The sequence below is a fragment of the Sapajus apella genome, unplaced genomic scaffold (assembly GCF_009761245.1).
Source record: "Sapajus apella isolate SASKATOON/1434 unplaced genomic scaffold, GSC_monkey_1.0 scaffold13, whole genome shotgun sequence".
In the NCBI taxonomy this organism is placed as follows: domain Eukaryota; kingdom Metazoa; phylum Chordata; class Mammalia; order Primates; family Cebidae; genus Sapajus; species Sapajus apella.
The window spans coordinates 14,473,550-14,495,565 of NW_022436953.1; positions in this window are offsets into that span (position 1 = coordinate 14,473,550).

The following is a 22,016-nucleotide window of genomic DNA, read 5'->3' on the forward strand; positions in this document are numbered from 1 at the left end:
CCAGTTTTTTTTTTTTTTTTTTTTTTTTTTTTTTTTTTACTTACACTGCCCTGAATTGTTGGAGTGGGAGAGAAAGAGAGCCAGAAAGAGCGACAGACAGAAAGAAAGAAAGAGAAAGAGAAAAAAAAAAGAAGGAAAAGAAGTGAGCTGAGGTGGGCGTCTCAGACCACTGCAGGGCTGGAGAGAGCAAATGAGGCTTTGTCAAGTGGTGCTCAAACCTTTATGTAATCATGCACGCCACAGCTAAGGGACAGCACATATTTGCCAATCTTCCTAGCCAGATGTCTGAGGCTTCACAGCAAGCTGAAAGGGGCCAGCTGGAATTTGGAGACCTGTCTTTGTTCCCTTGCAACTCAGAAGCTGGGTGCCCGTCTGCACATTAGCAGATTTGGAAGCGATGATGGCATTTCCCCTATGATGCGTGATTAATGTACAGTTGACTGTGGAATGCACAGCTGTTGGATATTTTCAAGGCAAACACCTCCATAAGACTAAGAAAATACCTGGGTTTATATGATGCAAGGTCCAGCCTTGGTGTTAGTTAGATACAATAGGCAAGGGTCAACCCTGCCAGCCCTCCGGCCTGGAGGATGGGGACAGGGTACTTGGTCATCTTCTCACTGTTATCATCTGTGAGAAGGACATTATGCAAAACATCCTGTTTGCTCATGGTTTCCTCTTATGTCTTGCATATGTCATCATGCACGTCTGGCTCCAGCACTGGGCTCAATGCAGTTGGGATCCACAATGGACAAGTCCCTCCAAGGCCAGTCCAGAGGGGTATTAAGGGTGTTCACATCTGTACTAAAAAGGGCAGAGGCAGGGGAAAGTGTTCTATATTGGAAGCTTCAGAAAAGCAACCACTTTTTTTTTTTTTTTTTTTTTTGAGACAGAGTCTTATTCTATCGCCAGGCGCCAGGCTGGAGTGCAGTGGCATGGTCTTGGCTCACTGCAGCCCGCATCTCCTGGGTTCAAGCAATTCTCCTGTCTCAGCCTCCCAAGTAGCTGGGACTACAGGTATGCGACACCATGCCCAGTTAACTTTTGTATTTTAGTAGAGACGGGGTTTTACCATGTTGGCCAGGATGGTCTCAATCTCTTGACCTCATGATCTGCCCACCTTGGCCTCCCAAAAAGCAACCACTTTTAACTGGCAAAATGAGAAACACTTTGTGGACTAGTGGGTGAAAGGAATTCTCTGAATTGAGGCTCTGAAAAATGTTTTCAGCCTGTTACTTGGATCTGATGGAAGCTATCATTTTATTTTCTCGCAGGCAGTCTACCTCCTTGTGTCTCAGTTCCATCATTTATAAAGAGAAAAGGATAATTTCTGCCTTACTTGAAAATTAAATGCATTAATGCTCATAAAGCATGCGGCATTTGCTTGACCCACCTGAGTACATAAGAGTGGGCAGCTACTCTCATGCTCTTGGGGGTGCTTATTCAGTCAGCCACGTGGGTAGCGGGGGTCCTGCTCAGATCCCAGCGTTCCCTTTCAGTCCTCTCTCTCATGCTTCTATTAGAGAATCTTGAGTCCTTTGTGCTAGAATTGTTGTCGGGGCCTGGCAGGGCCTGAGCTACCTGAGGAGCTGGGCAGAGTCGGGACAGGTTGCCATAGCTCCTCCTTCGCCTTCCCTGTTCTTTCCTGCCTCCTTTAAGGGTGCTGAGCAGTGAACCCCTCATCCACTTGGACCAAGAGCCACCTTGGGATGTGCATGCTATGCCTACTTTCAGCCAGCTTAAAGCAAGGTGCCTCCTGGGCCTTATTGCAGCTCACTTGGGAATGAATTTCAGTTTGTTTCAAAGGTTAAGTTTTAAGTCAAGGGAATTTATCTGGGAACGTGGGGGGTAATCCAATAACCACAACACACCGAGGAGGAAAGCTGCAGACGCCTCGCCTTTGTTCAGGCAACCTATGAGATTAACTGGGCGGGAAGGCCGTGTTATTTACCCATCAATCCTGTGGAGACTGTGGTTCAGGTGGGTAACCTGAGAGGCTTGTGTGGCTGGAGCTGAGCTGGTGAATTTCAATTTCAATTTAGAACAGAAAAGGCCTTTACAGCCTGAGAGTTTCCTTTACAAAAGCCAGGAGACCAATGCTCAGAAAGTCCAAGAGTCTCTTTTATAAGCAAGTGACCAGTGTTCAGAGACAGGCCCTTGGTTCTCTGTGGCCACCCAGCTTTCTGTTCTCTCGACTGGGGCAGGTTAACTCAGACCTTAACTACAGTCCCCTGCAACATGTGAACTGTATATTCTTGAAAGGAAAAGTATTATGTAGCTGTGTGTCCCATAATCAACAAATATTTGTTGAGAGAAGGGATTTGCTCCTTTGATTTAAACTATTGTCTCCAGAAAGCGCATTGAAAATGCAAATATGTTTTCTGGGAGAGTCAGCCTGTTAAACTATTAAACCGATAACCCCAGTTTGTTGACTTAGTTTTGGTTACCCAATGCCATCTTCAGGAGCCCCAGCAGGTCATTTTTGTGGCCGGATATGGAAACTCAGGACAGGACTACAGGGTGGGGTTGTTTTCAGTCCAGAGAAGTCCCACGCTCAGGAGAATGGCCTAGTTCCACATTTTGCCAATTCCGTTGGCAAGGTTTTGGACGCTCCAGAGGAGGAATTGAAAATCATGTCCCTTCAGAATCTTCCAAGTGCTCCAGAAGGGAACTAAAGTTGGCCAGCTTGGGAAGTGTCCTTCAATGCCAGTTTACCAGCTATTACATTGAAACAATTAAAGGGAAATTGAGAACCATCCCCATCACTGTGTTGTCATTGAGATGCATTATGTATAAAATATACTTATATTGGATAAAATGTATATATAATATATACTTAATATAAGTATATAAAAAGTATATAATATATACTTATATATAGTTATGCATTATATATTATATGTACATATATATAATTTCCCATTTTTATGACAATGTGTTCTCAATGTTTAGCTCCCACTTATAAGTAAGAGCATGCACTATTTGGTTTTCTGTTTCTGTATTAGTTTTCTTAGGTTAATGGTTTTCAACTGCATCCACGTTGCTGCAAAAGATATGATTTTATTCTTTCTTATGGCTGTGTAGTATTCCATGATGTGTATGTATCACATTTTCTTTATCTAATCCACTGTTGATGGGCACCTGGGTTGATTCCATGTTTGCTCTTGTGGATAGTTCAGTGATGAAAATACAAGTGCATGTATATTTTTTGGTAGAAAGATTTATTTTCCTTTGGGTGTATATCTAGCAATGGGATTGCTGAGTTGAATGGTGGTTCAACTCTCAGCTCTTTGAGAAATCTCAACGCTAGTTGCCACAGTGGCTGAACTAATTTACGTTACCACCAACAGTGTATAGGCGTTCCCTTTTCTTTACACCCTTACCAACAATTGTTACTTTCTGACTTTTTAACAAAAGGCATTCTGACTGGTGTGAGATGGTATCTCATTGTGGTTTTTATTTGCATTTCTCTGATGATTAGTGATGATGAAAAGTTTTCATATGTTTGTTGGTTGCTTATCTGTCTTCTTTTGAGAAGTGTCTGTTCATGTCCTTTGCCTAATTTTTAGTGGGGTTATTTGTTTTTTGCTTGTTAAGTTTCTAATGGTTTCTGGATATTAGACTTTTGTTGGATTCATAGTCTGTGAATATTTTCTCCCATTCTGCAGGTTGTCTTACTACTCCTTTTATAGTTTCTTTTGCTGTGCAGAAGCTCTTTAATTTAATTAGGTTCCATTTGTCAGTTTTTATTTTTGTTGCATTTGCTTTTGAGGACTTAGCCATAAATTATTTGCCAAGGCCAATATAGAGAAAGGTATTTTCTAGGTTTTTTTTCTAGAATTTTTATAATTTGAAGATTTACATTAAAGGCTTTAATCCATCTCAAGTTAATTTTTATATATGGTGATAGGTAGGGGTCCAGTTTCATTTCTCTGCATGTGATTAGCCAGTTATCTCAGCACCATTTATGAACAGAGTCTTTTCTCCATTGTTTATTTTTTTCATCTCTGTTGAAGATCAGATGATTGTAGGTGTGCAGCTTTATTCCTGGGTTCTCTATTCTGTTCCATCAGTGTATGCATTTTTGTACCAGTACCATGCTGTTTTGCTTATTGTAGCCTTGTGGTATAGTTTGAAGTCAGGTAATATGACCCTTATCTTTGTTCTTTTTGCTTAGAATTGTTTTGGCTGTTTGGGTTCTTTTTTGGTTTTATATGAATTTTAGAATAGATTTTATTTTCCTAATTCTGTGAAAAATGGCATTGGTAGCTTGACAGAAATAATGTTGAATTTGTAAATTGCTTTGGGGAGTATGGCAATTTTAATGATTTTGATTATTCCAATCCATGAGCATGGGATGTTTTTCCATTTATTTGTGTCATCTCTGATTTCTTTCAGCAGTGTTTTGTAATTCTCCTTGTGGAGGTATTTCACCTCCTTGGTTAGCTGTATTCCTCAGTATTTTAGTATTTTTAGGGCTATTGTGAATAGAATTGCATTCTTGATTTTGTTCTCAGCTTGAACATTATTGGTATATATACATGTTATTGATTTTTGAACAATGATTTTGTATTTTGACACTTTACTGAAGTCATTTCTCAGCTCTAGGAGCCACTTGATGGAGTCTTTAGAGTTTTTTTATGTATACAATCATATTATCAGTGAAGAGAGACAGTTGACTCTTTTTTGCCTATTTGGATGCCTTTTATTTCTTTCTCTTCCCTGAGCCCTCTGACTAGGACTTCCAGTACTGTGTTGAGCAGGAGTGATGAAAGCAGGCATTCTTGTCTTGTTCCAGCTCTCGAGTGGAATGGGCTCAGCTTTTGCCCATTCAGTATCATGTTGGTTGTGAGTTTGTCATAGATGGCTCTTATTATTTTGAAGTATGTTCCTTTGCTGCCTAGTTTGTTGAGTATTTGTATCATAAAGCAATATTGGATTTTATTAAAGGCCTTTTCTGCATCTATTTAGATGATCACATGGTTTTTGTTTTTAATTTTGTTTATATGGTGAATCACATTTATTGATTTTTGTATATCAAACCAACCTTTTATCCTGGGAATAAAGGCTACTTGATTGTGATGAATTATCTTTTTGATGTGCTGCTGACTTCAGTTTACTACTATATTCTTAAGGATTTTTGCATCTATGTTTTTCAGAAATATGGGCCTGGAGTATTTTTTCCTGTGTCTCTGCCAGCTTTTGGTATCAGCATGATGCTGACTTTGTAGAATGAGTTAGGGAGGAGATCCTCCTCAATGTTGGGAATAGTTTCAGTAGGATTGGTACCAGCTCTTCTTTGTATGCCTTGTAGAATTTGCCTGTGAATCCATTTGGTCTAGGTCATTTTTTGGCTGGTAGTTTTTTCTTTTTATTATGGATTCAATATTGGAACTTGTTATTGGTAGGCTTTCAATTTCTTCCTGATTCAATCTTGGAAAGTTGTGCGTTTCCAGGAATTTATCCATTTCTTTGAGATTTCCTAATTTGTGCGCATGGAGGTGTTCATAATGATCTCTGAGTTTCCTTTGTGTTGCTGTGGTGTTGGTTGTAATGTCATCTTTGTCATTTCTGATTGTGCTTATTTGAATCTTCTCTCTTTTTTTGGTGTTAATCTTGCTAATGGTGTATAAATTTTGTTTAACCTTTCAAAAAACCAAACTTTGGTTTCATTGATCTTTTGCACGGAGTTTTTGCATCTTGGTTTCATTCAGCTCTGCTCTGATTTTTGTTATTTATTTTCTTCTGCTAGCTTTATTTTATTTTTTACTTTTCTAGTTCTAGTTGTGATGATAGATTATTGGTTTGAGATCTTTCTAACTTCTTAATGTAGGTATTTAGCACTCTAATCTTTCCTCTTGACACTGCTTTAGCTACATCCTAAAGATTTTGGTATATTGTTTCTCTGTTTTCATTAATTTTGAAAAATTTTTTGATTCCTACCTTAATTTCATTGTTTACCCAAAAGTCATCCAAGGAGATCTTCTTGGTATTGATTTCTATTTTTATTGCAGTATGGTCTGAGAATGTGCTTGGTATGATTTTGATTTTTTTGAGTTTACTGAGACTTGCTGTATGGCTGACCATGTGGTTGATCTTAGAATATATCCCACGTGCAGATGAGAAAAATGTATATTCTGTGATTGTTGGGTGGAGTATTCTGTAGCTGTCTATCAGGTCCAATTGGTCAAGTGCTGAGTTTAGATCTAGGATTCTTCATTGGTTTTCTGCCTTCATGATCTATTTAACACTGTCAGAGGGTTGTTGAAGCCTCCCACTATTATTGTGTGGCTAAATCTTTTTATCGATCTAGGAGAACTTGCTTTATGAATTTAGTACTCCAATGTTCGGTGTGTGTATATTTAGGATAGTTATATTCTTGTTGAATATAACCTTTTGTCATTATGTAATACTCTTCTTTGTCCTTTTCCACTGTTGTTCGTTTAAAGTCCTTACATGACATAAGAATAGTGAACCCTGCTATGTCTTGTTTTCTATTTGCCTGATTGACCTTTCTCCATTCCTTTACTTTGAGCCTGTGGGTATTGTTACATGTGAGATAGGTCTTTTGAAGACAGCAGACAGCTGGGTCTTATTTTTTTATCCAACTTGCCACTCCCTGTCTTTCAAGTGGAGATATTTAGACCATTTACATTCAAGGTTAATATTGATATGTGAGATTTTGATCCTGTCATCATGTTGTTAGCTGGCTGTTTTGTAAACTTGATTGTGTAGGTGCTGTATAGTGTCTGTGGGCTATGGATGCAGTATTTTACATTTCTACCAGCAAAGCACGAATGTTCCGATTTCTTCGTTTCCCTGCCAACACTAGTTATTTTCCGTTTTTCTTGGTTAATTGCCATCCTAGTAGGTATAGCCATATATATAGTTATATATAGATGTATAACCATATATATAACCATAAATATATAATTATACCTTTTTTTTATATATATATATGTTTAAAGTTGCTTTTTTCTTGGTCATGGATATCAGCAAAAACAAGAGCCAACACATCTTTTAATTTCTTAAAATAAAAACTATCTGATTTCAACAAATAAGCAACACATTATGAAGATTCAGTATGCATAGTGACATATAGCCAGGTGAAACTAGCAGATATTTGATAATATGCATTTGCATAAAATTGGGCACAAATAGTAACTGGTTATCATAAAGGAAAGAACTTTGTCAAATTTTATATAAACGAAATAAATGGAATTTTTCTGTTAATATTTCCCTGTGTCATACTCAGCATCTCATGTGGGAGAGATGGTTTTCCCAGATGCTTTCCCTTGGCCCTGTCTCTAGTTCAGACAAGGCACCTTTTCTGCCATAGAGTTAATCCTTGAGTTCTGTTCTCTGCTCTTTCTTCATCCTCTTGTTTTGGGTGTTTGTGAGATAGATACAAATACAATTCTGGATCCCAAAGCTGAGGGTCAGAAAAGAAATCTAGCAAAGCCACAGAAGTGTGGTCTGTATACACTGCAGATATCCACTGTCCACTGTGTCAGGTCTGTCTGACATATAGCTGTTCCCCACTTACCTGAGGGGAACGTGTTCCAAGGACACCCAGTGGGCGCTTGAGGCCTCAGATAGTACTAAATATTATATATACTATGCTTTTTCTTAAGCATACATGCCTATGATGAACTTTCATTTATACATTAGGCACAGTAAGAGATTAACAAAAATTAATGAAATGGAACAGTTATAACAATACAGTGCAGTAAAAGTAATGTAAATGTGGTCTTTCTCGTAAAATATCAATGATACTATATTCAGCCTATATTTAGACTGCAATTGATTTCAGGTGACTGAAACTGTGGAAAGTGAAAGTAAGGATAAGGGGGTCTACTATACCTTATGAAGTATTGATCTTGTGGAGCCCCTACAAGGCAAGGGGAAATACTCTTATTTTACAGATGAGGAAATTGTTACCTAGAGAGGCAAGTGATTTGCCCAAAGTCACCCAGCTTGTCAGTGTCAGAGCCAGGACTTAAACTTGGGTCAACTGACCGAAGCCTTTTCTTCCTTGCAGCATTGCCTGTTCCTCTATAACTGAGGTGGTTGGATCAGAGGCGTGTGAATAGTTGACTTCAAGCAGCACCACAGGAGAGTGCCTCACACAATAAACACCTACTGTGCTATGAATATTTACCAGGAGCCCACTGTGTGCCTTCCCTGTGAACGCAATCTTCAGTGTTGCCCCAAAGCAGGAGTCAACCTTCAAATGGCCTGTGTGCTTTTGAAATTTCACTGTGAACAGATTGATCATGTGAGGAAAATAGTTCCATCTCAGACCTCTGAGAAAGCCTCTTGAGTACCATTGACCATTTAGGAGAACAATGCAAGAAAATTATCCACAGAGGGTTTTCTGAGTTAGAAATAGGACCTGAATATTTAAAAATCTTATCCTGGGAAAGATATTATGTTTTTCAATTCTGTTTTCTTGCTTATGTTTTTTCAGTTACATAGGCTGTATTGCTGGGATCTTAATGGTCTTGACAATGACGACACTGATGAAGGAGCTATTATTTACTTAGCCAGGGTGATTTTTTTTTTACTAATATTTAAGCTTATCTATTAATCTATATGTTGCATTCAAAAATATTGACTTGGTACTTGATATGTACCAGGTATTAGAGATTTAAAATTAAAAGTTGACCAGGACATGACCCTGACCCTTGCCCAGCTCACTATTCACAACTAACAGTGGAGGCAGATACATAAACCTTTAACTAGCATGGAATGTAAGAAGGGCTGTGGTAGATAATTGTACAAAGTACTGTGGCAGCAGGGATGTGGTAACAATGAACTCACCCTACAGAGATCAGTAAAAGCTCTACTGAGTAGGGACATTGGAGTGGGGTATTGAAGGATGAATAGAAGCTTGCAATATGCAGAAATGGAAGGTTAATATGGGAAGTGGCTGGATTCTTAGCTTTATAAGATTCATAGAGGGTGAGCTGAGGCATTTGAACTTCTATCTCCTGGCATTGAGCACCTGTTCAAGCAACGGTTCTAAATAAGTTATTGAGAACACAGGGCTCTTTTCAGTGTCTCATTCCCTGACTACGCTTTCTCAGCAGGCAATGATGCTAGGAAAATTGGTAAACCTGTGTGTCTGAAAATGTGCTTGTCATAAGCATTCCGTAAACTGTAGAATCACTTTCAAATTACCTACAGGATACTTTTGGATATTTTTAAAAATTTCTGAGGGATCTTCCAACTTGCAGTAGTTTCAAAACACTTTTAAGCCCTTCACCTCACAAGCCTCCCTGTCAAACTGATTTTACCTTCATAGGCTGTGCTTAGGGTTTAGTGGGCTCATGGCTAAGAAGTACCAGGTGCATAGGACTGAAAGAGTGGGATTTCATGGTGCCACCTTGCTGTTTTATAGGTGAGGAAGCTCAGCTATGAAGGTGAATGTCTTGAACAAGGACACACAGCTGGTAAATGGCAGAGCCAGGATTTCAACCTGGTCTGCCTGGCTGCAGAACCCTATTCTTTTATAAAATTTTTTTTTGAGATGGAGTCTCGCTCTATCACTAGGCTGGAGTGCAGTGGCGCGATCTCTGCTCACTGCAACCTCCACATCCCAGTTCAAACAATTCTCCTGCCCCAGCCTCCCAAGTAGCTGGGAGTACAGGCACATGCCACCACACCCAGCTAATTTTTGTATTTTTAGTAGAGACGGGGTTACAGCATGTTGGCCAGGTTGGTCTCGATCTCCTGACCTTGTGATCTGCCTGCCTCGGCCTCCCAAAGTGTTGGGATTACAGGTGTGAGCCACTGCGCCCGGCCAGAACCCTGTTCTTAACCTCGATGCTGTTCTACTCCAACAAAAACTCCTAAGTACAGCCCAGTCGCTCAGAGTCTGCAGCGAGAGTCCTAACATTTACCAAGGAACACTGAATAATGGAAAGAATGTGGATATGGAGTTAGATCTGTGGTTTAAATCTTGACTTCATACATTTCAAGTCCTTCGACTTCTGGCACGTCACTGAACTTCTGAAGAGTTAGGACTTACCTTGTGGAATTATCGTGAAGATGAGGAACCATACTCAGAGAACATAGAATAGGTCCTGTTTCATAGCCCCTGCATAGTAAATGAAGGTGATTTATAACAATAATTGTGACAATTATGGTTTATTTTGTCAAGTAGGGATCTTTTCCTCACCTCACACTTCAGAGTATTAGGTAGGTAGATGTTTATGTAATAAGGGTTGTTGAGAATGTTGATAAAACCCTTCTTTTTAATAGGAAATGAGAACCTTGGAAAGTCAAGGCAATGCACCCGAAGCCCACGTACGTGGTTTTGTGCTCTGTGCAAAGCATGAGAGTGCAGGAAGTGGTGTTCTTCCCTCCCTGTAGGAGCTGACATCCTCCTTCTCAATGGCTTTCCACATCCTTACCTCACCCCCCACTGTCTGGGAAATGCTAGAGAGAAATAAAACAAAATGCCCCGTGGGCACTAGTAATTCTGGCTAGTGAGAGCTGGGAAGACTTCAGGAGAAGGTGGCTGCAGCTGGACCCTAAAGGACAGGAAGGACAGATGGAGATGCCTGGGAACGGGGAACACTGGGGGCGAGGGATAGGAGTGGGGACAGCAACTGGGAGCACTTTGCTTCTTAGCTGAGGATTGAGCTCCCAGGGATGAGGGAGGCAAGTGGCCTGGAAGAGTTCTGGAGGGTAACAGGAAGGAAAGGGACCACGAAGAGACAGCATGGCAGTGAGTCACAGGACTGGCTGTGGTTCTGGAGATGAGGGATGAGGGCACCAGTGTGGAGCCAGCTCAGGGGTTTTCAGGATAAGCTCGCAGAGGTGCTTTGCCGAGGCCAACAGAACCTGCCCCTAATGCATCCAGGGGACGCTAACCGCTTTAGTCTATTCTCTGATGAATAATTTCTCCAACTCTAACTACATTAGGGACACAAGGGGCCAGGGCTCGGTGCTCTGTCTGTCAGATATCGATGCCACTTAAGTGAGTGATGCAGTGTGGGCCGGTCACAGTGCCTGGGCCTGTGGACAAGGCAGGCAGCCAGGAGAGCTGGCCCCAGAGGTCTTATTTCTTTGGCAGTGTAATCAGATTGGAGGCAGAATGTTTTTCTGTGTCTCCTCCCTGTAATCTCTGTTTTGGTACCGTTTCCTCTCCTCTACCATTCTGATCCTTGTTTTCCCTGCCTGTTGGTATGGTAAACTGTTCTGCCTCTCATCCTTCCAGGCCCACTGCCCATGCAGGACTGACACAGAGGAAAGGCCCCATAGTGGCCCATCCTCTATTCTGTACCCACAGTTGGTGGAGGAGGGAAGGGAAAGCGTGCTTGTTAATTTCCCAAAGGTGCAGTGCCAGGATGCTCAGGCATCTCATGACAGCAACAAGCATCAAAAGACCCTACCCGGAAGGCTGAAACTCAGAGTGAAAATGATGGCATTCTGCAGGGATAGATTAAAGGCCGGAATTTAGCTTCAAAAAGCCAACCATCCAAGATCAAGAGAAAATGTTTCTGAGTTGTATTTTTTATTAAAAACTTAACATGGGCTAATTGTGTGATAAAGCTACCCAAAACACTAAAGCTTACAATACAAAGTGCTGTTGTTAGAAAAGAAACTCATATCCCTTGCAAAAAACTTGAAAATTTACAAATATGGGCGAGAAAGAGAGGCAGAGGTAGAGACAGAGCTGCCTGTATGGAGATTACTTAATACTATCTCTTGACAATGATCTGTTAATCCATTAGGTTATAACCTTCTATTTCTTTTCCCTAAGCATGTATTCAAGGTATATTTATAATTGTATTTTTGAAAATATGTATTTGCAACATGGCCTTTTTTTTTTTTTTTTTTTGGAAACAGAGTCTTACTCTGCTGCCCAGGCTGGAGTACAGTGGCATGATCACGGCCCACAGCAGCCTCAACCTCTTGGGCTCAAGTGATCCTCCTACCTCAGCCTCCTGAATAGCTAGGACCACAGGGGTCTGCCACCACACCTGGCTAATTTTCAAATTTTTTGTAGAGGCAGGGTCTCTCTATTTTGCCCAGGTTGGTGTCAAACTCCTGGGCTCAAGGAAGCCTCCCACCTCAGCCTCCCAAAGTGCTGGGATTACAGGTGTGAGCCATTGCACCTGGCCACAGCTTGACTTTTTTATATAATTAAATATTGTAAATAACTTTTAAAGTCATTAAATACTTTTCCATAATGCCATTTTTGAATGTTGTAAAAGATTCTATTTTATAAATTTACTATAATTTATTCGTAAAATTCTGTTTTGTACATTGATTTTCGCTCAATTTTTCTGTAATACAATGAATCCTGGGATGCACAGCCTTGGAAATAAATTTTTGTGTACGGCCTTGAGTATTTTCTTAATATAAAGCCCTAAAAGTAAAGGTATAGAATTCAAAGGGTTATGAACATTTTGAAGGTTTTGATTTACTGGTTTGCTGATTTGTTTTTGATGTGTCTGGGCAAATCATTCCTGAGGCTACACCACCAATGTGTGAGAGTATCTCTGTCTCGCCATATTTTCCCCAGTACTGGGCACTATGATGTTGAAATATCTTGCCAGATTTATATGTAAAATGTGGTATCTTGCTTTAATTTATACGTTTTGAATTATTAGTGAGGTTAAACATTTTTTTCTTTTATATTTGACATTTTAAATATTATGAATTACCTATTTGTGTCTTTTGCTTATTTTCTGCTGATATTTTCCTTTTCTTGGCTGCTTGAAAACTTTTAAATGTTAAGACTATTAGCCCTTTTTCTGCCCTCTAGGTTGCAAATATTTCTTTTCAGTTTACTTCTTGCCTTTGATTTAGTGTATGTGCATTTCAGGTATTATACTGGCAAACTCATCAAAATTTTACTTAATTTTTCTTTGGTGTCATATAAAAAACTCTCGTGACCTAAGATTATGTGTTCATCTATATTCCCCTGCCCATACATTTTAGGTTTTGTTTTTACATTTAAATCCTCACAGTTTAATTACAGTGCAGTGTAATATCCAAATAAAAGGAGATAAGTTATGAGGAGAAAGATTTTGACTTAATACAGAATGAAACTTCTAACGATTGAGAGCTACACAGAAAGAGAAGAGACTGACAACCGAGGGAGCAGCTAATCCCGTTGCTTGACCTTCTAAGTTTTAAGAATTGCCTGGCATTCTCTAAGTGCTCAATTAACATTTGCTGAGTGAATGATGGAACAAGTGACCTCCATGGGATCTTTCAACGCTGATTCCCTGGTCTTGGCTCACTCCATCTACACAGATTATTTCAGAATTGGAAATTTTGGTTCCTAGGGGTGAAGCAGGCAAGGGGACGGGGGTTGGCATGGAGAGAGTCTACTCCTCAATTCTCAGCCTCCAAATGTGGAGTAAAGGCTTGCTGGGCTCTGCTGCTTGCTGGACAATGGAATGGGAGGGAAATAGGCAAGTCATCTAGTCCTTAGCCAAAGGGAATTACAAACAGTTTGGGAGTGTGAAGCAGGCACCCCTGAGAATTGAAAGAACATCAAGGCAGAGGGCTATAGCAATGTGTGTGTGGGGTGGGGAGTGCTGCTGCTATGAGGTCTTAACCCAAAGAAGACAAATGTAGACATCTACCATTGTCTTATTACTGAGATCATTTCATAGATGAAGAGATGGAGGGTCAGAGGATTTATGGAATTTGCTTCAAGATCTGACCACTGGAAAATGCCACAGCTGGGATTTGAACCCTCATCTGCTGTATCCTAAAACTCATCTCCTTTCCATTATTTGGCTTATTTTCAGAGTTTCCAAAGATATTACAATTTATCCCTCAGATGTATCTACTGTGTCTTTCTGTTGGCTTGGATTCCTACAGGTAAACTTGTGAGCAACTGGAGCCAATTATCAAAGAAAAAATTAGCCAGTAACACAGGCAGGGGATTAGAAAAGAGCTCTGAAGGACATACTACTAATCCAGTTCCTGTACATGGGGAGTGGAGCCCAAAGAACGATGTCATGGCAGATAGATAGGCACAGAGCCAGTGTTTCTCAGGAGGCAGGGAAGTCATCAATGGCTTCTCTCTCCTGAACACTACTTCCTGGGGCCTGCCTTTCCTGTGGTAGCCCCAGAAGCCACAACCTGAGAGCTTTGAGGTGAGGTCCCCTACCGCTGCTCAGGAAGGGATGCGATGATTGTGGCTTCTGCTGCTTCCCCTACTGAGGGAGGAGAATGAACTTGCCACACTGATATGTCAGTAGAAAGCCTTCTGCTGGGCAGTGTTCTCAGGGTGCATTGTAAAGACAGGCACGTGGGTTTGGTCTGTTCTGGCACTAGCAGCTCCCCTGTGGTTATATCAAGGCAATTGCTCCAGATACTTGGAACAAAGTCCTTTCACGTGCTCCCTGGCTACTTGCCCACAACCCTGGAGTCTTGTATCTGCAAGTGCTGGATGGAATCCTCTGGTTGCACCTGAGCTGATTTCAGATGGGACATACCTGGGTATAGCATTAAATAACAGGGGCACGTGGTGGGAAACATACTGTCTTCTCAATTCTCCATCACTCCCTCTGATAAGCATCTCCCTGAGACTTTGTCCTTGATGTACACACCTGCCAGCACCAGACCAAATTTCATTTTTTTTCCTGACACTAGCAGGATGAGCCAACCTCAAATGCTTGGGGCCTGTGACAGGCAGGAGCATCCAATTGGAATTCCATGGCATTGCACTGGATTTTATTGTATTTCTCTTTATGGCTTCCCTCCATTATGGAAGGTGGTGTCAGTTTTCTACTTAACAGTAAGGAGGTAAACTTTGTGTGTAAAATATATTTATTTTAGTAAAATTAGGTGAGTGGATTGAAAGCAAACTTTCTAATCATATGTATCTGTCAGAGTTTTTCCTACCAGAAAAATCAGAGGCAATAGGTGATATATACAGGGAGAGATTTATTGTGAGGAATTGGCCCACGTGGCCAGCGGTGGGTGAAGGGTCTGACTAGGCAACTCCAAAATCCACATTGCAGGCCGTCTGGAAGGGCAGTCTGGAACTCTTAAGCGTGGGCTGAATCCCGAGTCTGCAGGTCGAATTTCTTCTTCAACAGGGACGCGTCACTTTAGCTCTTAAGGCTTTTCAGCTGATTGAATCAGTCTCGCCCAGATTACCTAGGATAAACTCTTACTTAAATGCAGCTCATTATGGGCCTTAATCACATCTACAAGATACCTTCACAGCAACACCTAGACTGGTGTTTGATGGAATAACTGGGAACTGTAGATAGTTAAGTCAACCTGTAAACCATCTCATTATATAATAGCAGGTGACACAGAGTCTGGTCGAGGCTGTGAAAGAGTTTAGTAAATGCTGGGCAGCTGGCAAACCTGAGCCCAGCAGGTAGGGTGAATGGCTAAGATGTTAGATTGTGAGTGAAGGAGCTAGAAGTTTGAGGTCTGCCTGAGAATGAGGCTTTTTCTATGTTGGGTAATGAATATTTCAGCAATCTTGGGCTTGGCAGTAGGGGATGGAGATGAAGTGAAAGGAGCAGAACACGTCATCCTGCCTTTTCTGCCTCCCCTTCGTCAGCCCCTTTTCCAAGGGACCAGCTTTTGCTTGCTTCTGTCGTCCTGATTTCATCACTAGTATCTGTTCTACTTAATAGAGGTAAGCTTATTCTTAGTCTCTGAGAAAGGTAAAGTCCCTGAAAAAGGTGAACTCCAATAATTTAACCACACAGTGACTGCAATGCTCCCAACCCCACCCTATCTCCCATGGTACCCCCTTTACCAAAGGCTTAGATGTCAGAATTATTGATGGACTTCATTTTTGCAGCTCTGAGGTCACCTCATCCAATGATAGTGGTCACTGAATTGGAAATGTAATTACATAATTATTAATCAAATGTTTTTTCTCCGGATTGAAGAAACAACTAGGAAGGTCCGGAGGGAACTTTTTCTGTGAAGGCAATTAGAAAGGGATATAGAACTTGTGCTGAGAAGATTGACTTTGCGAAAGTCTCCTGGGGACAGGAGGTGGAGGGGAGAGGAGTTGATTTTACTTTTTAAAGGCTAGAATTTTCTGTTTCCTATGGAGACCTTAATTAATTTTCTGGACCGTGAGCTGTGTCTTCGTGAAACACGGAGGGCTGATCAGATTTCCAGTGCCTGACCTAGAGTCGTGGTGGTAAGCCAACATTGCTGCTGACATCAGGGATTGACATGCTGACAGGTGAAATGTGGCCTGGAAATCTCTTTTCCACGAATGCCAACTGTACAGTTGTTTGTTAGGGTAATTGCTTTGTGCCAGGCCTCTTTCTGAGCTTTGAAAGCAGGAGTTCCTGCTGGTAGACCAGCTGAAGAGTTGGATCACTTTCCAGTGCTAGTGAGGGGTGATGGGTGGGTTTGGATGCCTCTTTAATATCACTGGTATCTGGGAGACAGATACTTTTCTGAGGGTCTCTAGGGGTAAATTGTCATGAGTCTGTTGATATGAGAAAAAATATATTTTAACTCTCTGTTTTTGTGGTCTGAAAGCTTCAAGTTTGCTGATGACATCAAGCCAGGTAAATAGGTCTCATTTCAAGGGCTGGCCTTAACTGAGCGGTAGGGGTGGTCTGGAGAGCAGGGAGGATTCCAAGCCTGCCTTGGGTGGAGAGGAGAAAGAATGATGCGCCTCTGGCGGTGGGATTGCCATGGGCGGCAGCTCTGCCGTGCTGTCAGTTTTCCAGGCGTGACCTAGCTTTGCACGCCACCATCGCTAGCACGTGGTTTTCATTCCCCTGCTTGTTATGTCATGGTAGCAAGACGACTGCCTTCCCTGTTGGCCTCAGATCCATGGTTCAGGTAGGAAGGAGGAGAGGAAGGGAGGGCATCAGGCACTTGCCAGTCTCCTTTTATCAGGAACATCCAGCAGAATTGTTTCCATGTTTATACCTCAGTGGCCAGAATTGGGTCACATGGCTGCTTCTAGATGCAGGGTAATTGCTTTGTGCCAGGCCCCTCCTCAAGCTTTGGAAGCAGGAGTTCCTGCTGGTAGACCAGTTGAGGGATTTGATCAATTTCTGGTGTTTGTGATGGGGGATGGGTGGGTTTGGAAGCTTCTTTACTATCACTGGTATCTGGGAGGCAAATACTTTTCTGAGGGTCTCTAGAGGTAAACTGTTGCAAGTCTGTTGAAATGGGAAAAGGTATATTTTAACTCTATTGTTATGTGGTCTGAAATATTCAAGTTTGCAGATGACATCAAGCCAGGTAAATAGGTCTCATTTCAAGGGCTGACCTTAACTGAGCGGCAGGGGAGGCCTGGAAGGTAGGGAGGATTCCAAGCCTTTCCTGGGTGGAAACGGGAAAGACTGATGCAGCTCGTACTAAAGTCTGTCACGGGTGGTGTGCCTGTGGGTAAGACAGTGGCTCAGGAATGTGATGCCAAGCTGATAGTGATGAAACTATAGAAGGTAAAGTTTAGTACTAAGACCAATGTAGAATTTCTCTGCTCAGTTTCCTCAATTAGATGGCAGACTACTTGAGGGCAGAGTTTGGGACTTGTCCCTTTGTAAGAAAGAGTGACTTTGTCATGCCCACTTCCCTCTCAGAGCTCTGATCCTGCCAAGGATATTCAGCTGTAGTGATGAGTAATGCTGATCTTTCTGAAAGATAGGGAGGTAGGCCCGTGGCTACCTCGAAGCAGCCTTCCACCTGAGTCTCCTTTGGATGATTTAGGATTTGCATTTGTCTGCATGGGATGCTAGCTTGATTTCATGGCTTAAGTCCATGTGGGTTTATTTTTCTCACATAACAAGAATTTGTGGGATTTCCACAAGCAGCAGCTCTGCCACGCTGTCAGTTTTCCAGGTGTGACCTAGCTTTGCATGCCACCATCTCTAGCACGTGGTTTTCATTCCCCTGCTTGTTATCTCATGGTAGAAAATGAGGTAACATTTCCCTGTTGGCCTCAGATCCACGGTCCAGGTAGGATGGAGGAGAGGAAGGGAGGGCGTCAGGCACCTGCCAGTCTCTTTTTATCAGGAACATCCAGCAGAATTCTGTTTCCATGTTTATACCTCAGTGGCCAGAATCGGGTCACATGGCTGCTTCTAAATGCAAGGGGATCTAGAGAGGTTTTGTGCTTAAGCAAGAAAGGCAGAACAGACATTGGGTAGACAACCAGCAGGGATAAGCACAGCCACCTCTTGCCCTGCTCCCGTGCCCTGCAGACATTCCCTACGCCTCCAGCCACATTCCTTCCAGCCTGCAGCCTCCCAAGGATCTTCTTCTCCTTCCTCCCCAACCTCCTCCTACTCCCGCAACCCCTGGGTAGTCATGGAGATGCTCTGCTCAGATCTCCTCGCTGTGGGGAGCGCAGTTGATGAAGAGCCTCAGCTGCCCAGCTTTGGGTCCACTGTATGTTCACGCTGAGACCACACTTCCTGTGGGGCCCACCCAGCCAGTGACTGAGACAGTGAGGACACTAGAGTTGGCCATTCCTGCTCATGGGACTCCTGGAATGCGCAACCTTTGCTCAAAGCCTCTCGATCCACCCGGCAGAGACTTTCCCAGAGCTGCTCTGCACTTAAGGCTCTTCCTAGCCAATCTTCCTTTTTCCCTCTGTCTGCTCTCATTTGTGTTAGACCTGCATTGTGGTCCAAGCATTCTCCTCTCCTGTTCCCTCTTTTTTTTTTTTTTTTATCTTTTACAGACATTTCCCCAAATAAAGGTCCTGCATATCAATTGCTCTGTTGATGTTTACTTCTTGGAGGACTGAAACTGACATGCCTTCCTTCCCACATATTCATGTCCTTTCTCTTACCTGGAGAATTTTCCATGTCTGTGACCTTCAATTTGCAACGAGAGGGGCATAGTTTTACCTGTAATCTCATCCCCTCACTTCTTAAAACAGGTGTGTCCAAGGTGGATTCTTTGTTTGAATACTTAGGTTACTTATTTTTTTTCTTGCCACAAAATGAATCAACCATATTTATTGAGTATCTGTTATGTGCTAGGCCCTGTTCTAGGTGCTGCGGGATGCCAAGATTTATCTGAGGGCCTACCCTGGTGGAGCTCACAGGTTGGTGGGTTTAGGAAAGAGCCTCATTTCCCATTGGTGGATGACGTGTTCTCTCCACCAACCATCTCTCTAAACTCTGTGGCACCTTTCTTGTCCAGCATTTCTACCTTTTGAGCCTCTCTGCCACCTTTCTGGCAAATTACAGAAGAAGGAAAGCCATTGTTGCCCCTGCATCCAGCACATCAGAAGTCCAGGTAATACAGGCCTGGGGTAACCATGGCAACCTTAATGGAGCTCAATGACCTAGCATAAATCCCGCCTGAGCTGATTGTGAAATATGAGGGAGCTCTGTCTGCTCCAAACCGTTTGGAAGGAAAGGTGCCTTGCACTCTGTGGATGACTGATAGAAGCTTTCCCCAGAGCACAGAGGAAAAGCCAAGGAATGCTACACTCAGAGTGAAAAGGAAAGGAAGAGTTGATGTTGGTGAGGAATGGTTTTCTATGGCCTGTTGACATGGCCTGCTGAACCGGCTGACATGTTCATCTGGTCATTTATTTCCATGCTCTGGGCCTGCCACGAGCTTGCTAAATAAAGTCAGATGGGCAGCTCCAGCTATGAAAGGAACATGGAACATCTTCCATACAACTACACACATGCGTGTGCACCCGCTGTGTCAGGCACGCAGGTGAGGCGGAACTGCCTTGTGCTCAGCTCCTTAGCAAGGTCCACTCTCTCCTTTCCCCTTACCTGGCTGGGAACGGCTTCATGCGGTGTGGACCGCTGATGCCGCCTTTTTTGCTCCCTTTGCTGGAAGCTGCCTTGCACATATACTTCAGGTTTTGGTCCAAGTGTTGTACCCTCAGAGTGGCCCTCCTTGACATTCATAGCAGGTGCCCGTCCCCGTGACTCCCTCTCTCACCCTTTTCCTACTTTTTTCTTTTTTCTTTAAATATATTCACATGCTCATTTCTTTATGTGCCTGTTTGTGATCATTTTTCCCAGTATTGGGAATTCACATCCAGGGAACTACAGGCAAGACTTCAATGTTGAAGGATTTTTTTTTTTTTCTTTGAAGCTGCCCTTCCCTGCCCCTCCAGACACTGTGGCATGTAGGCGAAGCCTGGCTGCAGGCGGTGCAGGTAGGTAAAGCCTGGCTGCAGGCAGAAGCACCTGTCTGAGAGTGCAGTGCTTCTCTTCTTGGGTAGCAGAAAATCAAGCATGCAGGGGTGGTGTGGGAGGGCAGCAGGAAGAACTGGTTTGATGCTCTGTTTCATGTGTGGGTGTGGTATTTATACTTCTTTATCCTACTGCCTTATTAAAAGCAATCTGGGCTCTGTACAGCAAGCTGGGAGGTCTTAGGTAGAACCACACAAGTGTCTCTATTTAATTCACAAGCTGATTACCTCCTGCTGTTTCTAAAAAAATAAAAGGAAAAATAAACTAAACACTCCTCGACCCTTCCTCTTTAGAACTTCTCTTTCAGAAGATGCAAGTCCTGATCCTTTGGTAATAGCTCTGCAATAGAAAGGCTCGTGCTACTGTCACTCTCCTGGGTGCTCATCTACTTCCCTTGAAATCCTGACAGGGATAAGCAAGATTATTGATTGTTTGAATGGCCTATGGCTAGAAGATAGCTTATTTTTTTGATTTTTAAAATTTTTATTTTTTATTTTACTTTATGTTCTGGGATACATGTGCAGAACGTGCAGGTTTGTTAGGTAGGTATACATGTGCCATGGTGGTTTGCTGCACCTATCAACCCATCATCTAAGTTTTAAGCCCCACATGTATTAGGTATTTTTCCTAATGTTCTCCCTCCCTTTACCCCCATCTCCTGACAGGCTCCAGTGTGTGATGCTCCCCTCCTTGTGTCCGTGTGTTCTCGTTGTTCAACTCCCACTTATAAGTGGGAACATGTGGTGTTTGGTTTTCTGTTCCTGTGTTAGTTTTCTGGGAATGATGGCTTCCAGCTTCATCCATGTCCCTGCAAAGGATGTGAACTCATTCTTTTTGACTGCATAGTATTCCATGGTGCATATGTGCCACATTTTCTTTATCCAGTTTATGATTGATGGACATTTGGGTTGGTTCCAAGTCTTTGCTGTAGTGGACGGTGCTGCAATAAACATACATGTGCATGTGTCTTTAGAGTAGAATGATTTGTAATCCTTTGGGTATATACCCAGTAATGGGATTGCTGGGTCAAATGGTATTTCTGGTTCTAGATCCTTGAGGAATTGCCCACTGTCTTCCAGAATGGTTGAACTAATTTACACTCCCACCAACAGTGTAAAACTGTTCCTATTTCTCCACAGCCTCCCCAGAATCTGTAATCTCCTGACTTTTAAATAATCACCATTCTGACTGGCATGAGATAGTATCTCATTGTTGTTTTGATTTGCATTTTTCTAATGACCAGTGATGATGAGCTTTTTTTCATATGTTTGTTGGCTGCATAAATGTCTCCTTTTGAGAAATGTCTGTTCATATCCTTGGCCTACTTTTTGATGGGATTGTTTGTGTTTTTCTTGTAAATTTGTTCAAATTCCTTGTAGATTCTGGATATTAGACTTTTGTCAGATGGGTAAATTGCAAAAATTTTCTCCCATTCTGTAGGCTGCCTGTTCACTCTGTTGATAGTTTCTTTTGCTGTGCAGAAGCTCTTTAGTTTGATTAGATTCCATTTGTCAATTTTGGCTTTTGTTGCAATTGCTTTTGGTGTGTTAGTCAGGAAGTCTTTGCCCATGCCTATGTCTGAATGATATTGCCTAGGTTTTCTTCTAGGGTTTTTAGAGTTTTGGGTTTTACATTTAAGTCTTTAATCCATCTTGAGTTAATATTTGTTTAAGGTGTAAAGAAGGGGTCCAGTTTCTGTTTTCTGCATATGGCTAGCCAGTTTTCTCAACACCATTTATTAAACAGGGAATCCTTTCCCCATTGCTTGTTTTTGTCAGGTTTGTCAAAGATCAGATGGGTGTAGATGTGTGGTGTTATTTCTGAGGTCTCTGTTCTGTTCCATTGGTCTATAGATCTGTTTTGGTA